At 40.5% G+C, this 18,705-nt stretch overlaps 1 long non-coding RNA gene across 1 annotated transcript in view; it reads left to right on the forward strand.

The window, feature by feature from the left end:
• LOC140724940 (uncharacterized) overlaps positions 1-18,489 on the forward strand; it is a 46,365-nt gene extending 27,876 nt beyond the window's left edge. The window contains exons 4-6 of the long non-coding RNA XR_012098224.1: positions 3,227-3,368; positions 10,185-10,320; positions 17,452-18,489. This is a non-coding gene — a long non-coding RNA (uncharacterized lncRNA). The remainder of the gene's footprint in view (positions 1-3,226; positions 3,369-10,184; positions 10,321-17,451) is intronic.
• Positions 18,490-18,705: the final 216 nt, after the last annotated feature.

An 18,705-nucleotide genomic window follows, 5' to 3' on the forward strand; every position in this document is an offset into this window, starting at 1 on the left:
GATTCAGGAACAGCTTCTTCCCCTCTGCCATCTGATTCCTATATTGTCATTGAACCAAAGAACCCTACCTCACTTTTTTAATATTTCTGTTTTTTCACGATTTTTAATCTATTCAATATATGTATATAAGTAATTGATTTACTTATTTATTTTCTTGTATTTGTTTATTTATTTTTCTTCTGTACTACGTATTGCATTGAACTGCTGCTGCTAAGTTAACAAATTTCATGACATGTGCCGGTGATGATAATCTGTTGCCGACTCAGATACTACTTAGTGAGACAACTCAGAGTATTTAGTGCAGCTTTGGTCACCTTACAAGAGGGAATGCAGCAAGTGGCTCACAGATTGATTTCTGTGATAGCAGACCTGCCTTGTAGGGAGAGATCATTTCAACCAGGTTTGCTTTCATCAGAATGTAGAAGAGGAAGAAAGCGTCTCCCTGCTCTAAAATGGATCTTACAAAAACTGGCAGGGGATTGACAGACTGAGTGCTGGGGAGATGTACCTGGCCAGGGAGATTTAGAATGAGGGGGTCATCATCTTAGGTTACATGGTAAGAGATTTATGACTGAGGTGAAGCCAAATATCTTTACACAGAGGATAGTGAACCTCTACAAGCTGCGATGACTGAGACGAAAGTGGCCAGGTCACATAATATATTTAAGAAAGGAATAGAGTCATAGATTCATAGAAAAGTACATCACAGAAACAGGCCCTATGGCCCATCTAGTCTGTGCCGAACCATTTAATCTGCCTACTCCCATTAACCCGCTCCAGGACCACAGCCCTCCGTACCATACTAATCCTGCACCTATCCAAAATTGTTAAACGTTGAAGTTGAAGTGGCAGCACTACTTATGCTGGCAGCATGTTCCACATTCTCACAACCCTCTGGGTGAAGAAGTTTCACCTCATGTTCCCCTGAAACTTTTCAGCTTTCACATTTAACCCATGACCTCTGGTTGCAGCTGGTGGCGTAGTGGCATCGGCGCTGGACTTTGGGGCGAGAGGTCCCAAAGCTCCCTTGCACGCTCTCTATCCGTGCCTGGGTTGAGTGTCGCGCTAGCAACTCGACCTTGTAAAATAAAACCTGGAGAGGGATGGGCTCCAACAGGTTTCAGATGCCCAAGATGAGCAATCACCAAAAAGATCGGTGCAAAACGCTTGTCATGACGGTGCCTCAACACACACACACACACACACACGCACGCACGCACGCACGCACGCACGCACGCACGCACACACACACACTCTGGTTGCAGTCTCACCCAACCTCAGTGGAACAAGCTTGCTTGCGTTTACCCTATCTATACCCCTCATAATTTTGTACACCTCTATCAAACCTCCTCTCAGTCTTTTATGTTACAAGGAATAAAGTCCTAACCTAATCAATCTTAAATTATAACTCAGGTCCTCCAGACCCAGCAAAATCCTTGTAAAATTTCTCTGTACTCTTTCAACCTCATTTACATCTTTTCTGTAGGTAGATGACCAAAACCACACACAATACTCCAAATTAGACCTCAACAGTGTCTTATACAACTTCAGCATAACATCCCATCTGCTGCACTTGATACTTTGATTTATGAAGGCCAATGTGCCGAAAGCTTTCTTTACGACCTTATCTACCTGTGAATTATGGACCTGCATTCCCAGATCGCCTTGTTCTATCGCACTCCTCAGAGCTCTACTGTTCACTGTGTAAGACCAACACTAGCTGGTTCTGCTGAAGTGCAAAACCTCGCACTTGTCTGCAATAGTTCAATCTGCCATTTTTTCTGCCCATGTTTCCTGCCAGTTCAGATCCCACTGCAAGCCATGGTAGCTTTCCTTGTTGTCCATTACACCCCCAATCTTGGTGTCATCCACAAATTTGCTGATCCAGTTAACCACATTATCATCCAGATCATTGATACAGATGACAAACAACAACAGTCACAGCAACAATCCCTGCGGCACTCAACTAGTCACAGGCCTTCAGTCAGAGAGGCAACCATAGACTCTACTACCCCTCTCTGGCTTCTCCTACAAAGCCAATTTGCTATCTTACCTTGAATGCCGAATGACTGAACCTTCTTGACTAACCTCCCATGTGGGATCTTGTCAAATAGCTTTCTAAAGTCCATGTAGACAATATCCACTGCCTTGTCTTCATCCACTTTCTTGGTAACTTCCTCATAAAACACTATAAGATCAGTTAGACATGCCCTGTCATGCACAAAGCCATGTTGACTATCCTTAATCAGGTCATGTCTGAACAAATACTTATATACCTGGTCTCTTAGAATACCTTCCAATGCCTTCCCCACTACTGAAGTCAACCTATAATTTCCTACTTTATGTTTAGAGCCTGACTTAAATAGTAAAACAACATTGGCTGTCCTGGTACTTCACCTGTGCTAAGGATGATTTAAACATCTCTGCTAAGGCCAAGGCAATTTCTGCACTTGCATCCCACAGGGTCTGAGGAACATCTTGTCAGGCCCTGAGGATTTATCCACCCTAATTTTCCTCAGTACAGCAAACACCCCCTCCTCTGAAATCTGCACAGGGTCCATGAAGTTGATGCGCTTTGCCTCACTTCTAAAGACCCTATGTCCATCTCTGAGTAAATTCAGATGCAAAAAATTAATGTAAGATCTCCCCCATCTCTTTCAGCTGCACACATGGATTACCATTCTAATCTTCCAGTGAACCAATTTTGTCCCTTATAATTCTTTTGTTCTTAACATATCTGTAGAAGCCCTTAGGATTCTCCATCAGCTTGTCGGCTAGAGCAACGTCATGCCTGAGTCAGTGGTGGAAGCAGGTACACTAGTGAAATTTAGGAGACTACTAGCCAGGTACATGGAGGAATTTAAGCTGGGGGGTTATATGGGAGGCAGGGTTTAAGGGTTGGCGCAACATTGTGGGTTGAAGGGCCTGTACTGTGCTGTATTGTTCTATGTTCTAAATGGAATACGAGGTGTTGCTTGTCCACCCTGAGAGTGGCTTCATCATGGCAGAAGAGGAGGCCATGGATTGACATGTCAGAATGGGAGTAGGAATAGGAATTTAAACGGTTGTCCACTGGGAAATTCCACTTTAGGCAGACTGAGCGGAGAAGCTCGAAAAAGTGATCCCCCAATTTATGTTGGTCCTCCCATGCATGTTTGTCTTCTGTTTGCTGACAATGTAGTCTATTTGAACCAACACTGTACCTTATTTTCCCAACCTTGTCTAGGTACATTAAGACCGTACCGTTCTACTGTTACTCAGGATTTCACTGCTCTTCATTTACAAGATATTTCCAGTGAAGATTTCCCACTAACATTTGAAAGCACTCTGCATGCAAAATGCATAACACAAATGTGTTGCCAACAAAAGTGAGTCACAAACAGGTAGTACAATGTCTTAATGTGTCAGTGTTTATTGCAGAGTGGCTTGTGTCTATTTTGGGATTTGCCAACAAGGGAGATTAAGTATGAAAGACACAGCTGATTGTTGTTTACTTTTATGGTCCATTAAGGAAAATCCAATCAGGCCAAGTACTTCTTGATCAGCAAGACTGACCCTATTATCTTTTCTAATAATTGAAGTTGCTTTACTTTTAATTATCTTCTGTCATTTCTTCACAAGAAAGGACTAAAGTATTTGAAATTGGCATAAATTTGGAAATTATAGCAGAATTAGGATATACACTTCTCGAAGTACATATCCAAGAATGTTTTAAATGTGATATAAATTTCTGCTCTTAAGTTTGTAAGTTACAGAAGTCTGCCACTCTGTGGGTAAAAAAACCCTCTCCCTCATCTTCCTCTCTAATCTTTCCATTAAATTATTTTATATCTACATATGCTTCCTGGTTTTTATCTTAAGAGAAACAGATCCTTTCTATTTCCCCTGTCTAGTTCTCTTATGGTTTTATACAACTCTCCCCTTAGTCTCCTCTGTTCTAAAAAAATTACACTGGAGTGCTCCTTTCAGTTACCTGATGAGGTAACTGTGGCATTTGACCAGGAGCAGATGTCATCAGGTGGTGTCTAACCTTTATAGAGTGTTTTGATCCTTAGCCACTGCACTCTCCGGTTGGCAGGTTAGCAGTGGTGGCCAAATCACTGTCCATCTGCTCCTGACTTCCAGCAAGAGGCTCTTTCTGCTTCCTCCCCCATCCTGCGAGCCGCTTGGTTTTTGCTCTTTTCATCCAGGCCCAGTGCAGACAGCAACCTCCATGCCAACCTTGCCGGGAACCCTCTATATCCGATCTCCACGGGGAATAGCCATGTCTGCCATCCTTTGTCCCTACACTCCTGGACTAAGGACTGGTACTTGAGGACCTTCCTCTCGTGAGCCTCCCATGGTACTGAGCTCCAGCAGCATGATTTACTTGTCTTTGGTGAACCACAGTACAATGTCTGGTTGAAGTGTGGTTTGCACCATCTCTGGGAACTGCAACTTCCTCCCCACATCGACCCTCATCTCCCATGATTTGGCATTTTGCAGCAGATTGGATTTTGGCCTCTTTGATATGACCGGTGTGGCCCTCTCATTGATGAAAATGACTGCCTTGTTTGCCTCTCTGCCAGCTGGTCTCGTTTTACACCTCTCCTGCTCTAGTGTGTCAGCTAGGGACAGCAGGAACTTGTTGCGGCGCCACCTATACTGTCCTTGTGTTAAAGCTGTTTTGCAACCTGACAGTATCTGTGCCAGTGAACCCTACTGACCACACAGCTTGCAGTTAGGGTCTTCTCTCAGCCCCATGTGTAGTTGTGATGGTGTAGGGTTAATGTCATACACGGACCGCAGGAGGAAAGGGATGTGGAAGTCTCCAAAAGTCTGTACTTGGGAAGATCCTGTTTTGTCCAGGCGCCCTATGACCCCAACTCCACTTCCTTTGATACCGCCCTTCGTCCTCATGGCTCCATACTTCTGCCTGGACCATGTCTCGCCTTTGCACGTCCCCATTAGTGGAATGGTGCTGAGCGGAGGCCTCACCATCCCAGGCATGGGTTGCCAATGATGCCTCTCAATTGCAGGGACCTCACTGCCTGGTCTATGGCCAAGTTTGCGGACACTTTCAACCCAACCTTGTGACTCCTGCTTGGTCTATTAGCTTGTCATCGTAGCCCCTCAGTGTTAACACAACTCTACACTTTGCCACCTTGAACTCCTCCACTATCGATGACAACAGGAGCAGTAGCTGGCCTGATCTTATGTAGAGCCCTACAGAAGAAAAATTTGTGGGGGATCCCTAGCCACCTCCGCAGGTGCTTGATGACTTTCCTCTCAATGCCTTCTATAGCGGTCATGGGGAACTTGTACTACGTGAAAAGCCAGAGCAGCCTTGGTAGAAGACCATGTTGGTAAGAGCCATGTTTTAAATTTACCAGGGAGTCTGACTTTGTCAATCTTCTTCAACCACTCTTCATTCTGCTTGATGGTGTTGGTGACGTTGGCGCTGTCCATTATTGTTTCATTAAACCACTTTCCAAGACATTTTGCTGGGTTGTCCTCTATAGATGGAATGACTTCTCCCTGTACTTGAAGACTGAACTGACTATTAATCTTGCCCTTTATGATCACCATGCTTCTGGACTTCCTGACCTTGAAGACCATCCTAGCCCTGGTAGCTGCCATGTCCAGGTTTCCAATACCCATCTTGTTTGGACATGGGTTAGAGTGGTTACCGTGATGTCATCCATGAACCCCCATATCACAGGTTGTCGGATGCCGGGCTCCAACACTGGGCCTCTGGTTCCGTCTACTGCTGCTGGTCTGAGAAGGTTCATACCCATGACAAGCAAGATGGGGGAGATGGTACAGCCCACTGGAATCCTTTTTGGAGGTCTTGCCACCTGGTTGTAAAGTGGGCTGAAGTGAAACGTAGTTTGGATCCTACTCAGTAGCTGGTGATCATGTCTTACGTTACTGGCGGGATAAGGTAGTGGTCCAGGCCAGCCTGGATGAGGACTTGTGGAATTGATCCATTGGTGGTGACTAGGTCTAACCAGACAACTAGCTGTTAGGTCTCCTTTCTTCTGCCTAGCCTCGCGGATCAATTGGCTGATTATTGTCGTGTTCCAGGCACCCAGAAACACCTGCGATGCCATCTTTCTGGATGGATACAGTGGTTCTCCATTAAGTAAGAGGTCAGCCTTTTCACAGGCATCAAGAAGAATATCTTGCACTCCACACTAAAGAGGAAGATTGTCCTAACAGGGTGATTGTAGACGAATCTTCGTCCTTGTGAACAAAGCATCCTTCAGCCATTTTCCAGCTTTGTGGGATAGAGTATTTTCCTCATTATCTTCCACAACCTTGTAGGGTATAACACTAGGTTCTGGGGTGGCAGATGAGTTTGCTTGCTCTCTTGATGATATCCTGGGCCTCCTGTCACATGGGCTGTGCCACCTCCGGCTCAGCTGCTGGGATTCTTGATTGGGGGACTTTTGGATTGAATTCTAGTCCCTGATTCCTACAGGGATCACTGTGTGATTCCCACAGAAATTCTTCTTCCTCCTGCTTTGAGCTGGTTAGGGTGCCAGATTTCCATTGGCTGAGAAGAGCCCTGGTGAGCCTGAATGGGTTTTTAACAAACTGCGTTCTCCTTCTCTCTTTCTCCCTCCGTCACTTTCGCAGCTGCTCCATGCTCCTGAGCTTGTGCAGCTGTTCCTGCAGTCTGCTGATTAGAACTTTGACACTTTTTTCATCAGGTAAACTAATTTTGAATTGTTTGTTCAGGTCTTTATCTCTCAGGTGGCGAATCTCCCTTTCCTTCCTGTTTGGTTGCCATCATGTTTTACGATCCCCTTTCTTCTCCATGGGGCCAAATCACTCTTTCGCAAAGTGAACACAATGACTGTGAGGGAGTTGATTTTCCTGTAGACAGGTCCTGTCAATGTAGCTACCAAGATGCAATCCAGGTTGTCATCGAACTGCTTCGAAGATACTCTGTCTGATGATCTAGGCTATCTGAACCTCTCTTTCCTTGATGAATGGATTAGGGCAGGGGTGTCAAACTCATTTTAGGTCACGGGCCGGATTGAGCAAAATGCAGCTTCACGCGGGCCGGATCAGTCGGACGCGTGCGAACGCAGCTTTCGCTGCCTCCATTTTTTCAGCCTGCTCTCATGTGTCTCAGTCTCTGCTATAACTACAAAGTGTTTCACTTTACAAATTCCGTTTCTTATGAAGAAGACTGCCGAGCAAGACTGCCGAATAAACACTAAAAACCTGGTACCTGAATAAACTCAGCATTAGCCATATCATACGCCATAGGCGCTTCGATTACTGGGGCCAGCTTTAATAGTAATTAGATATTATCTCGTGGGCCAAAGATAATTCCACCACGGGCCGGATTTGGCCCACGGGCCTTGAGTTTGACATATATGGATTAGGGTGTCAAAGGGGGCACTAACTTGGTCTCTTCTTTGACACTGGGACAGCTCAGATGAGAAGTCTTCAGCTCTGTTGTGTGCTTCCTGGCTGAAGATCTCTTCGCACCTGAGCCGCCCCATGCCAAAGAAGAGCTCTCCATCGTCTCGCCAGACGCTGACTCTGTGCATTGCACTTGAGTCAGCTTTATTCCACAGCTGGACCTGCTTTGGTGTATCTTGAGGACTTTGATGCTTTTGCACATTTTGCCGCAATGACACTTTACAATGAATGCCTCCCTGGTCAGTACTGTTTGCTTGAGCATTCTCATTATCATATTTCCAGTCCTGGCCATTGCTGTTATGTTCGTCCCATTCAATACATGTCTGCCAAATATTCAAGTTCTGGCAACAGCCTTGCATCCTCTTTAGGTTAATCACTTCTTTCTTGTAGTGTGCAGGTGAAATATATGTAACAGTTTAATATACATTTCTAATATAACTTGTCTTATGCCCTTTGCCTTTCCTCATAAGAATGCCTTCCTAACCACCTTTTTATGTGCCTTACTGCCTTCAGCATTTTTGATGTATGCTCCAGGAATACCACTCACTTATTGTACATACCCTTATATGCTTTTACCATTTTTCTGCTGAAAAGACAAAACAATTTATATCTTACTGGAGTTGAAAGCTCGGCTTCTTGGTCCTACCCCAAACGTAGGTCCAAGTTGTATATTTTCGACAAATTTCCTGCATGTGGCCCCTATATTTCCAAGTCTAAATCATTACATTTTATAGAAATCAATGAACCAAGAGCTTTGTGGATCTCTACTGGTAACAGTCTTCCATTCTTAAAAGCACCCATAAATCACTACCTTTGCTTCCTGCTATTGAACCTATTTTGGAGGTTATTAGCAGATCTCCAGGAATTCCATTACTTTTCTCTGCTTGATGCCCTGCCACATAGGATCTTAATAAAAGCCAAGCTAAACTAACAAACTATATCAAAAACACGAGGAAGTCTGCAGACACTGGAAATGCAAAGCAACACACGCAAAATGCTGGAGGAGCTCAGCAGTATCTATGGGAAAGAATAAACAGTCGACACTTCAGGCCAAGACCCTGCATAAGTCGTGATGAAGGGTCTCGACCCTAAAAGTCAACTGTTTACTCTTTCCCATAGAGACTGCACAGCCTGTTTAGCTCCTCCAGTATTTAGAGTGTGTTGCTTTGGCTGTATCAAGCCCTCTGCCCTCACTAACCCATTGTTATCTCAGTTAAAAATTCAACTAACTTAGTCAACAATAATCTTCTCCTGACTAAATCCATCTTGATTATCCTATGTTCTTCTAAACGGTCATTTAACTTTCCTTCAGGGTTAATTTGTTGTTGATATCAAACTAACTGGCCTGTAATTGTTTGTTTATTCCTCACTCCATCTTTAAGTAAAAGAGAACATTAGCAATCCTTCAAATATCTGGCACCACTGGTGAGTCAGGCCCAGGCTAATTATCACTGATATATGTACCTGTATATCTTGTGGTAGCTCTATAGAGCAAAAAGTATAAGGTACAAGAAAATAAATAATGCAAATGAGGAATAATGAGGTAATATAAATCATGGGTCTATAAACCATCCAGAAATCTGATAGTAGAGGAGAAGAAGCAATACATAAAACTCAGAGTGTGGGTCATTAGGCTCCTGTACCACCACTGCGATAGCCCTAATGTAAAGAGGGTGTGTCCCAGATAATAAAAGTCCTTAATGGCAGATGCTGCCTTCCAGAAGCACCCCCTCATGAAGGTGTCCTTGATGGCAGGGCGGGTTGTGCCACGATGGAGATGGCTGAGGCTTCAACTCTCTGCAACCTCTCTCGACCCTGCACATTGGAGTCTCTATACCAGGTTCTGATGCAACCACGCACAACACACACAAAATGCCGGAGGGACTCAACAGGTCAGGCAGCATCTACAGTTGACATTTCGGGCCTCCAACCTAATGGCATGAACATCGATTTCTCAAACTTCCAGTAAAGCCCCCAACCCACCCCCTCCTTCTCCATTTCCCATTCCCTTTTCCCTCTCTCACCTCATCTGCTTGCCTGTGCGTCACCTTCCTCTGGTGTTCCTTCCCCCCCGCTTTGTATTTCCCATGGCCTTCAGTCTCTTTCACCAATCGACTTCCCAGCTCTTTACTTCATTCCTCCCCCTCCAGGTTTCACCTATCACCTCCCCCACCATTTAAATCTACTTCTCAGCTCTTCTTTCTCCAGTCCTTCCTAAACGTTTTAGCCCGAAACGTCGACTGTACTTCTTTCCATAGATATGGCTTGGCCTGCTGAGTTCCTCCAGCATTTTGTGTGTATTGTTCTGATTTCCAGCATCTGCAGACCTTCTCTTGTTTGTGATCCGATGCAACCAGTCAGAATACTCTCCACTGTGCATCCGCAGAAATCTGCTGGAGTCTTCAGCGACATACGAAATCACCTCAATATTCTAAATGAAGTGGAACTGATAGTGTGCTTTCCTTGAGATTGCATCAAAGTGTTAGGCCCAGGATAGAGCCTCTGTGATGTTGATGCCCAGGAACTTGAAGCTACTGAAGTTCCCTCCTTGATTCTTTTGATAGAGAAGAATATATTTCATTGTGATGTTCATTCTCTATTGATTTTGGGGAAGAATATATGAAAATATATTATAATTTGAGAATATCCTGAAATAATTAATTTAACGTTGTTCCTTCTTAAATCAAATCAAACGCATATAGAGAAGTAAGGAATTTGTGTATAGATTTTATGGGTTACAGTGTTGAAAATGTTGAAACCAACAGGTGGTTACTCTGAAATGCCCAACGTCCATATTGAGGAAGAGATCCAAGTTGACAAGATATCAAGATTCTGTTACTCACAGAACAAAATCTGAAAAAAGAGTTCGCTTTCGAGAATCAGATGAGATAATTTTTCACAGTATGTTTGATTATAATTTAACTATTTCATATGTTATAAAAAGTGAAGCTAAGGGATTATTGTACCATTGAATTGTGAGCTGTATTAAAGACATAAGGTTTGAAAAGGTAAATAGCCTTATTCATCACCAATTTTCTGTACGCCAAGTTGTTCAGGTCTAATAATTCACAGCCTCATAAGATTTATTAGCCTGTTTCAAAATGGATTGTTCCTTGGAATCTTTTGTTTCCGATTCAACTTGTATCATAAGTACTTTCTATATTCTTAATATTCAAATGTATTGATCATGCATCTTTGTATTCTTTGTTAAAATAAGTATAAATGAAAGCAGTATGTGGGGAACTTGCAGTAAATCTGACAGAACTTCATCTTATACGTTCACAATTTGTCATTCAAATGTTAGTCAGCCTTCAGATATCCAGAACATTTATCTTTATTTCAAGTTTATTCCAATTTTGTTATTTTAACTTATAAACAAGATGGTGGTGTATTTCCAAACTAAAGTATGATTAAAGGATTAGCGTACTAGTTTTGAAGAACGTATATATCACAGGCATGAGATAGTAAAATTACTGAATAACAAACAAGGAATATAATATTCTAGTTGACATGGTAGCCACGAGTCAACTGTGAAATGTACTGCATGAATCTCATTATCCTTTTGATTGGGTTTTCCCAAATGATTTTACCTCTGAATACATGTCAGCAGTTTTTCTATATTCATTTTTAAATTTCTCATTTAGTCTTCACCAAGCCTGAAGTGGTTGACATCCACAATTTAGATAATGCAAGGTGAACTTTAAGCTGCTCCCTTTTCTCTTTGCTATTCTCTCTTTATGTTAAAGAGGATATCTTGGACTGATACTCCAATAGTGAAGAAATTATTTTTGGACAAAACTGATGACATTTCAATAAGGCTGTACACTTTCTTCATTGAATACGAGAACATGTATCTATAAATTCAACCACTGCAGTTATTATGCAAACAAGAAATCTCACTGAACTCCTAGTGGACACCCATTAAGCAGTTTTCTCACAGAAATGGCACAGCAATCCTAATACAACATTTGTGAGCAGTTTTGGGCCCCTTATCTAAAATAAGATGTGCTGGTATCGGAGAGGGTGTAAAGGAAGTTTACAAGAATGATCCCAGAAATGAGAGGTTAACATATGCATTTGATGTGTCTGGGTGCAGCAGACTTGATGAGTCAAACGGCTTAATTTTGCTCCAGTGTCTTATGGTCTTGTGGTTTGACATCATGGTTAACACCCTAGATCAATTGTTTCAGGAGACCGTTCAAGATAAGCAATACTTGATGTGGTGTGTGATTTGTGATTTCACCATTTGCCAGTTCTAGAAATTTAACCCTTATTATAATAAAAAAAACTTCCTAGCACAACTATTTGCACAAAAAAAATTAATTCAAGATATATTTATTTATTATTGAAGTACTATGCAGCATACATGAAGTAAATTGGGTAGAAAAATCTCAAGAGAACTCAATTTATTGAAGTTACTTTGTTTTAAAAGGCCATGATATGAAGTGTTAATTTAGGCTTATTTTGTTAAAATTAGCTTGTTTTAAAATAGATATAGTCCTGCCTGATTCTGGTATGCATCTAAAACAAGCTGCTGGAAGAACTCACTAGGTCAGGCAGCCTCTGTGGAATCAAAGAAATAGTCGAAGTTTGGGTCAAGACCCTGTGTCAGGACTGTTGTAAAGCACCCCTCCTCATCCTTGATATTTGCTGCTTTTGACATACCATTCTTTCTAAGTTCCTTTTGACATCCAGATGGGTGAAGTGATCCTTGAGAGGTTTCATTGTTAGCTATCAGATTCAGAAATCTATCCTCTGCCTATTTTTCTTCTAATTGGTGTTTTCAGCCACATCATCTGAAATACTTTAGATTTCAGATTTCATGTGTACAACAATGGCATCACGTCTCTTAGCTTACCACTGCCTTTGATGCCTCATTTTGCTTTTCCAGCATATAGTATTTGAAAAACAAATTGTCTGTTGTTGAGGATGTTATTATGTGGTCAACACAGAAGACATTTTAAGATGACTGAACTCTTTCTTCATTGAATGCAAGAGAATCTATGTACAACTTTAACCACTGTGGTTATTGAGAACATAACAAATCTTGGAGAAATCCTACCAGGACACGCCCTTTGAGCAGTTTAAAGATGTGCCTCTGCAGTCTTAATACAACATCCAATTAAATATTGCAAAGACCCTATTTATAGATATTGGTCCTAATCAATGGTTAGACGTTGATTCAATATCTTTCCCAAGCTGACCAACAATCTTGCTTCTCCCCCCTACCATAAAACAGAAGATACATAAGCCTGAAAGCTCATATAAGATGGTCTCCTGGTATTATAAGATGGACTCTTAACCTTGCAATCTATCTCATTATGACCTTGCACCTTACTATCTGCATTGCACTTTCTCTACAACTGTAACACTTTATTCTACTGTTTTATTGTTTTACTTTGTACTACCTCAACGCACTGTTAAAATGACCTGTATGGATGGTATGTAAGTCTTTGACTGTATCTCAGTGTATGTGCCAATAATAAATCCGTTTACTAATTTACCATAGTTCTTATTAATTTTGATACGATTGCTTAAACCCATATCCTCTTAACCATCGAGGTTCCCTGTTTACACTTCTGAAAATGTTTCACTTTTGCTGGTCAAACTCTGTTCTGTGCCTTTGTTGCCTCTAAACCTGACTATTCCTGAAATGTCTGCTTGGGCTTCCACATTTCACCCTCAAAAATTTGAGCTTACACAAACCTTCAACTCTATTATTTATATCAAATTCAATTCCTGCACCATCCTGTGCTCACTGGACAACACTGGCTGCTGGTCCAGCTGTAAATAATGGAAGTTCTTCTGAAGTCCATTGAAGTCTTAATGGATACGATTCCTGAGGCAGTCTGTCAATCTCCTAGAAGTGCTCTGCAGCAAACCACAGTTACAGCTCACAAAATAAACTCAGTTTTCAGTGCAATAGAAAAGACATATCATAAAGATTAGAAGTGCTCAGAAAGCATTAGCTAAGACAATACAGTATGTTTTAACTTTAATTGCAATCTAGGAGCTGAAATTCATTTTATAACAACCATAATATGATCATTGCAAGCCAGTCTGCTTAGAAGAGTAAAGAAGGCTAAAATGTGTTTTTAAAATACTATTACATTATTTTATGCATAACAAACAGCAAGAGGCCATTTGGCCATCTGATCCATATTGACTCCCAGAGGAACAATCTCTTTAGTTCAATTCATGTTTTTATTTCCCTGTGGCCTTGCAACGTATTCCCTTTCACACCTGTCCATCAATCCCCCTTTGATTCTTCTTGCTCTTAGTGAACACAGAGGTGTAGTTTGCCTTAACCAATTAATTTACCAGCATGTCCTTGAGATGTGGGAAGAAACCAGATTACCCAGCAGAAACTCACACAATCATGGAAAGAATGTGTGAATCCACGTTGACAGTATTAAACCTGGGTCCTGGGAGCTATGACACAACAAAATTAAATGCTGCAGCGCTGAGCCTGTTGTAGCTGCTGAGCGATGGCTGTTCTGCTTTGAAAGAAATCATATCCCCCACCCCTCAGTGTAAGCAGAAGCTATCCTGATACATGATTTCATCCAAAAAGTAGATCATAGAAAATTTTCAGTAAAAACACTGGCTGCTAATAATACATGAACCTCACTGAAACTATTCTTGTAAGGCTAATCAAGCTTATAAGTGTGAAATTAAAAAGATTATTTTTTAATTTTTTAGTCAACCACTTGAAGCAGTTCAATGCTTCAGGAATGCCACTACTCAATTGAGCTCCCAGATACTGTGCAGTTTAAGCAATTTCTCAGTACAGTGTTTTACCTACTATTGTTAGTCTGGTGTTTGTGATCTTTCCTGGTATGTCTGAAACTGGGTAAACAAAAGGAACTCAGAAGCATCTTCTCCTTGTCCTCTCATTACTTCAGTGCTTTTAAGATGACAGAATTGTCTATTTGCACAAAAAATCATGAGAGTTGATAGAAATAAAATTGCACTAGTACAATGACTTTGAGAATGGCAAAGCATTAGAGTATTGTTGTAAAGAGTGACGCAATGAGAAGCTCATTAGCATTTTGTTTAAATATGAAACAACCTCCCAGTATGCAATTCAAATACCTTTCAGAAATATAATATTCTGCTGACTTTAGATTTTTACTTGGCATCCAGTACTCCTTGGGACAGCTTTCCTCCAAGTCAATCTATTTTGTGCTCTCAGGGGCAGTATTACTCTTTCTTTGTCATTTTACTTAGTAGCCTTGGCTTTTTTCTTTCTTTTAAAGGCCCTCTGGTACTGCCACTCCAGATGTGTGAATCTGTCTTTCTTGTGCCTGGTCAATGCTGTCCTTTCTGCAATTAATTTTTATCCTTAACTGTGCTCGTGCCTCTACATACATTTTTTCGAAGAAAACTACTTGCATTTATTATGGCCACCAGATGGCCGAGATCTAATATCCAAGCCATTAGCTCATAGTGGCTGCACTAAATTCTGTGTCATTATACATGCAAAATAAATTGCTAAGCATACATTTTTTTTGTGTTTCCATTAAAGCAACAGCTACCTGCTGTGTGTAGTATTAACTGTGATGATTTCTGTAGGATCTGAACTTTTTTTTGCAAGGCATCTTATGTTAATTTTTATTCATACGTTCATGTACTTTCAGCAGACTGTCATTTTATGGGTTCTTGACGCATTGAATGCTATAGTTCAGCATTATCAGAGTCGGTCATCATTCTAAAGAAATCTGGTGCTAGTATTAGTTATCCATAGGAAATTCTTCAGGTCACCCTGGGGTCTTGCCAGCAACAGAAGTTGGATTTTTTATTAAGATCTACAGAAGTAATAATAGATTAAAAAAACTTAAGTATCCCAGAAATGCTTTCTTGACGTGGGAGCATGTCTTAAAGGTTTAAAATATGAGGCCAGTTTTCTTTCCATTTTATGGTCTTCAGTGTATGAGGACTTGTCAAACTCTTGCCATAGTCCCAACCTGGAATCTCAAATTTATTGTCACATTGCTAGGGTGTCGTTGCGGAGAAAGAACTAACACTGGGACACAGAGGGAGATCGCTTCAGAATGCCTTTATTGTAGCATGATATCCTGGAGACCCCATCCTCCTCAAAGCGGAGTTCGTGAGACTCTGTCTGACAATGGGTCACGCTCTTATTTATATCCCAAGCATATGAGAGAAAAACACAGAAGGAGGATCTTCAATGGCAGTTCTGCTGAGTGACAAAGTTGCAGGATATGTCCCTGAGTAGCTACACATTTACTTCAGTGTTAATTTCTCAAAAGAGTATATCAGACATGTGATGATTCCTTGAACAACAAAATACTAACATAGTTATTTTAATCAGCCTGACTGAAAGGCACATTGTCAGAAGCACAGAGTACATTAGTCACAGTAGACTTTGATTTTACATTTAAAGATCATTAACCTTCCTTGCTCAATACAGTGTCAGCTTTGGATATTTTCTTCCACATAGGGATTAGCTGCACTTCTGGTGACACCACATAGTAGTCACTCTTTATATATAACCTAAAATTATCATCAATTTTTCTGTAAATGAGAGCCTCCTCTCAGCCTAAAGTTTATTACTATCCTTATACCGTAATAAGCACAAACAATTGTGGATTGATGAGTGAGCAGGTGTTAATCCTCCACCTTTTAGTTGTGGGTGATAATAGCCAAATCCAAATTATATCTTCTTCCGGCATGTATACAAATGTGCATTGGAACATCAGCTTCCCCTGTGTAGTACATTGTACTGGCTCAAGTCAGACATTATTCCTAAACTCAACATGGCCCATGCAGCTGCTGTTGATGTTTGTTTGGCTCACTGTGTTGTCTCTTGACTCTGTAATGAAATTTTAAACTGGTGTTTAGTGGTGTTTACACCTAATTTATGTAAAGATTCCTTGAAAGATGCAGGCTGCCCGCTCATTCTCCTGTGTGTTACTGTATCAACTGGTCTCACATCTGTGTGGAGGCATGTATCTCTTCAAAGAAAATATATTAAAAGTCTTGTGCAGAGCCTCAAATATCTCTGCTATAATAACAGGAAAATAAATTAGTAAACCAAATATAAAACAGTGGTATAGTAGCGTGGTGGTTAGCACAACACTTTACAGTACCAGCAGCCCGGGCCCACTTCCCCTTGCTGTCTGTAAGGCAGTTTGAGTGTTCTCCCCGTGACTGAGTGGGATTCCTCTGGGTGCTCCAGTTTCCTTCCTCAGCCCAAAGAAATACCGGTTGGTAGGTTAAATGGTCATTGTAAGCTGTCCCGTGATTAGGCAAGGGTTAAATTGGGTGTTCCTTGGCAATGCAGCTCGAAGGACTGGAAGAGCCCATTCCACACAATATCTCAATAAATAAATTAGTGGCTGAATATGACACTGACTAGCTAGACTGGAGATGCATCATTAGTTATTAACTGAAGATGTACGGTTTTTTGCATAACAGGAGATATAATTTAGAGTCTCTTCAAGCTGCTCCATTGATCAAGTATTACCAATGAAACCTACTTTCTAAAGATGATTCAATTAAGTATCTGTAAATAAGTTAAGGCTGATTGCAATACTGGTCTTCAATCAATGGTGTTGACATTTTTAATTAGAGCATCAGGATAAATAGTAGTGATGTAGTTCTGTATACTTAGTGTTATAAATACTGTATAGAATTTCACAGAAAGAATTATTTTGCTCAGATGCAATCAAAGGAAGAAATCATCAGAGATTTAAGAATGAACAATATTGATGTTTTCAGTAAGTTTAAAGATTTGAAATAAGAAGCAATTACATTACATGGGCTGTTGTGAGTTTGTAATCACTGGTGTAAGATCAGTGTTTAAACTCAGTTTATCTGAATCAGTCATCATGCTCCACATTGCCCATTTACAAACAATTGATTTGTCCTTTGTATGAAGCTTCCCATAATATGCATTCTGAACATCAATCGCTTTTGTAGCTGTAACTTTCTTTAACCTTAATAATACTTCAATTGTACAAAAGAATTGAATGTTTTTATAACCCCTTTGTGTTTTTTTTAAACCAGCAACTGAAGGTAATTCCCATTTGCCAGCAGTGTTTTGGAAATTATTGGTCATCATTTTGCTGAGTCTGGTGATCATTTTGCTTCATTATAATGAAAGAGCATCAAATATGTTTGAACAACTTCATTCAAAACTCATCAGTTATTGCCTGGAAATAAAACATACAACTTCCAGCTGGTTGAATCGGAATAGAAGACATTAGAATATCCACAAATGTCAGTAGCGTCAGACAAACTAATTTCAGTAGAAGAACCTTCAACAGCAAACATGGAAACATCTGCCTTAAGCAAATTCTTAAGTGGAAGAAGATGAAGACTGGAACTGAAAGAAGAAAGAGCTATGAAAGTAATGTCCATCAATGGGAATTTGGTAAACTTTAAAACCACTGCTTTATTTTGTTTTGTTTTCTAACATTTTATAATTCATTCAAATCGCAGATTATTTCACACGAACATCTAATGTAACTCCCGTACCAGAATCAAATCCATGTGAGATATATCATAGTTTGAATTGGACTAGTATGAAATATCGCTTTATTTCAATACGGCTTGAAAATCATTGTTAAAATTAAATGATCTTTTTCAATCTAAATTAATAGCTAATAGCTACAAATCTAAAACTTATTTATTTTGCCTTTTGTTGTATTGGAAGTGTTCTGTGTATTCCAGTACGGAATATTGTACTTTTTAAGTGCCTTAAGGATTCAGATCATCATACAGCCTGAAAGTTCAAAACCAGATTATTGCTGAACATATATTGTATACTGAATGATGCCAGTTGTAGAAAACAAACACAGCATCATCACTGTCAGAAAAGTTATAACATACTGCAGATTCTGAAAAACTGAATTCAAATCAAAAATATTTGAAAATCATAAAACAACATCTAAAGCAAGATGAACAGTCACCATTTTAAGGTGATGTTCTTTTATCAGAATTCAGTCACAGAATTTGTTTCATATTCTGGAGGCAGTGTGAATTTTACTCTCTGGTCCTATTTTAAGCAATCAATGGGCCTAAGTGAACTAGTCAATTTTAGGAGCAGGGGTTGGGATGGAGGTGGGGGGGGGGAATAAATAAAAAGAAAAAAAGAGCGAAAAACATCATAAACGTCCTTAAATGTGAAAAAGAAGCTGATGGGAACGGGTGGCAATGGGACAAATAAGAGCATAAGGCGTGCCCAAGGAAATATATACCAGTGTTAATAGTTTTGAGGCAATCTCTCAATCTAATTAAAACTTATTTCTGATGTTTCTG

The sequence above is a fragment of the Hemitrygon akajei genome, chromosome 3 (assembly GCF_048418815.1).
Source record: "Hemitrygon akajei chromosome 3, sHemAka1.3, whole genome shotgun sequence".
Taxonomy (NCBI): Eukaryota; Metazoa; Chordata; class Chondrichthyes; order Myliobatiformes; family Dasyatidae; genus Hemitrygon; species Hemitrygon akajei.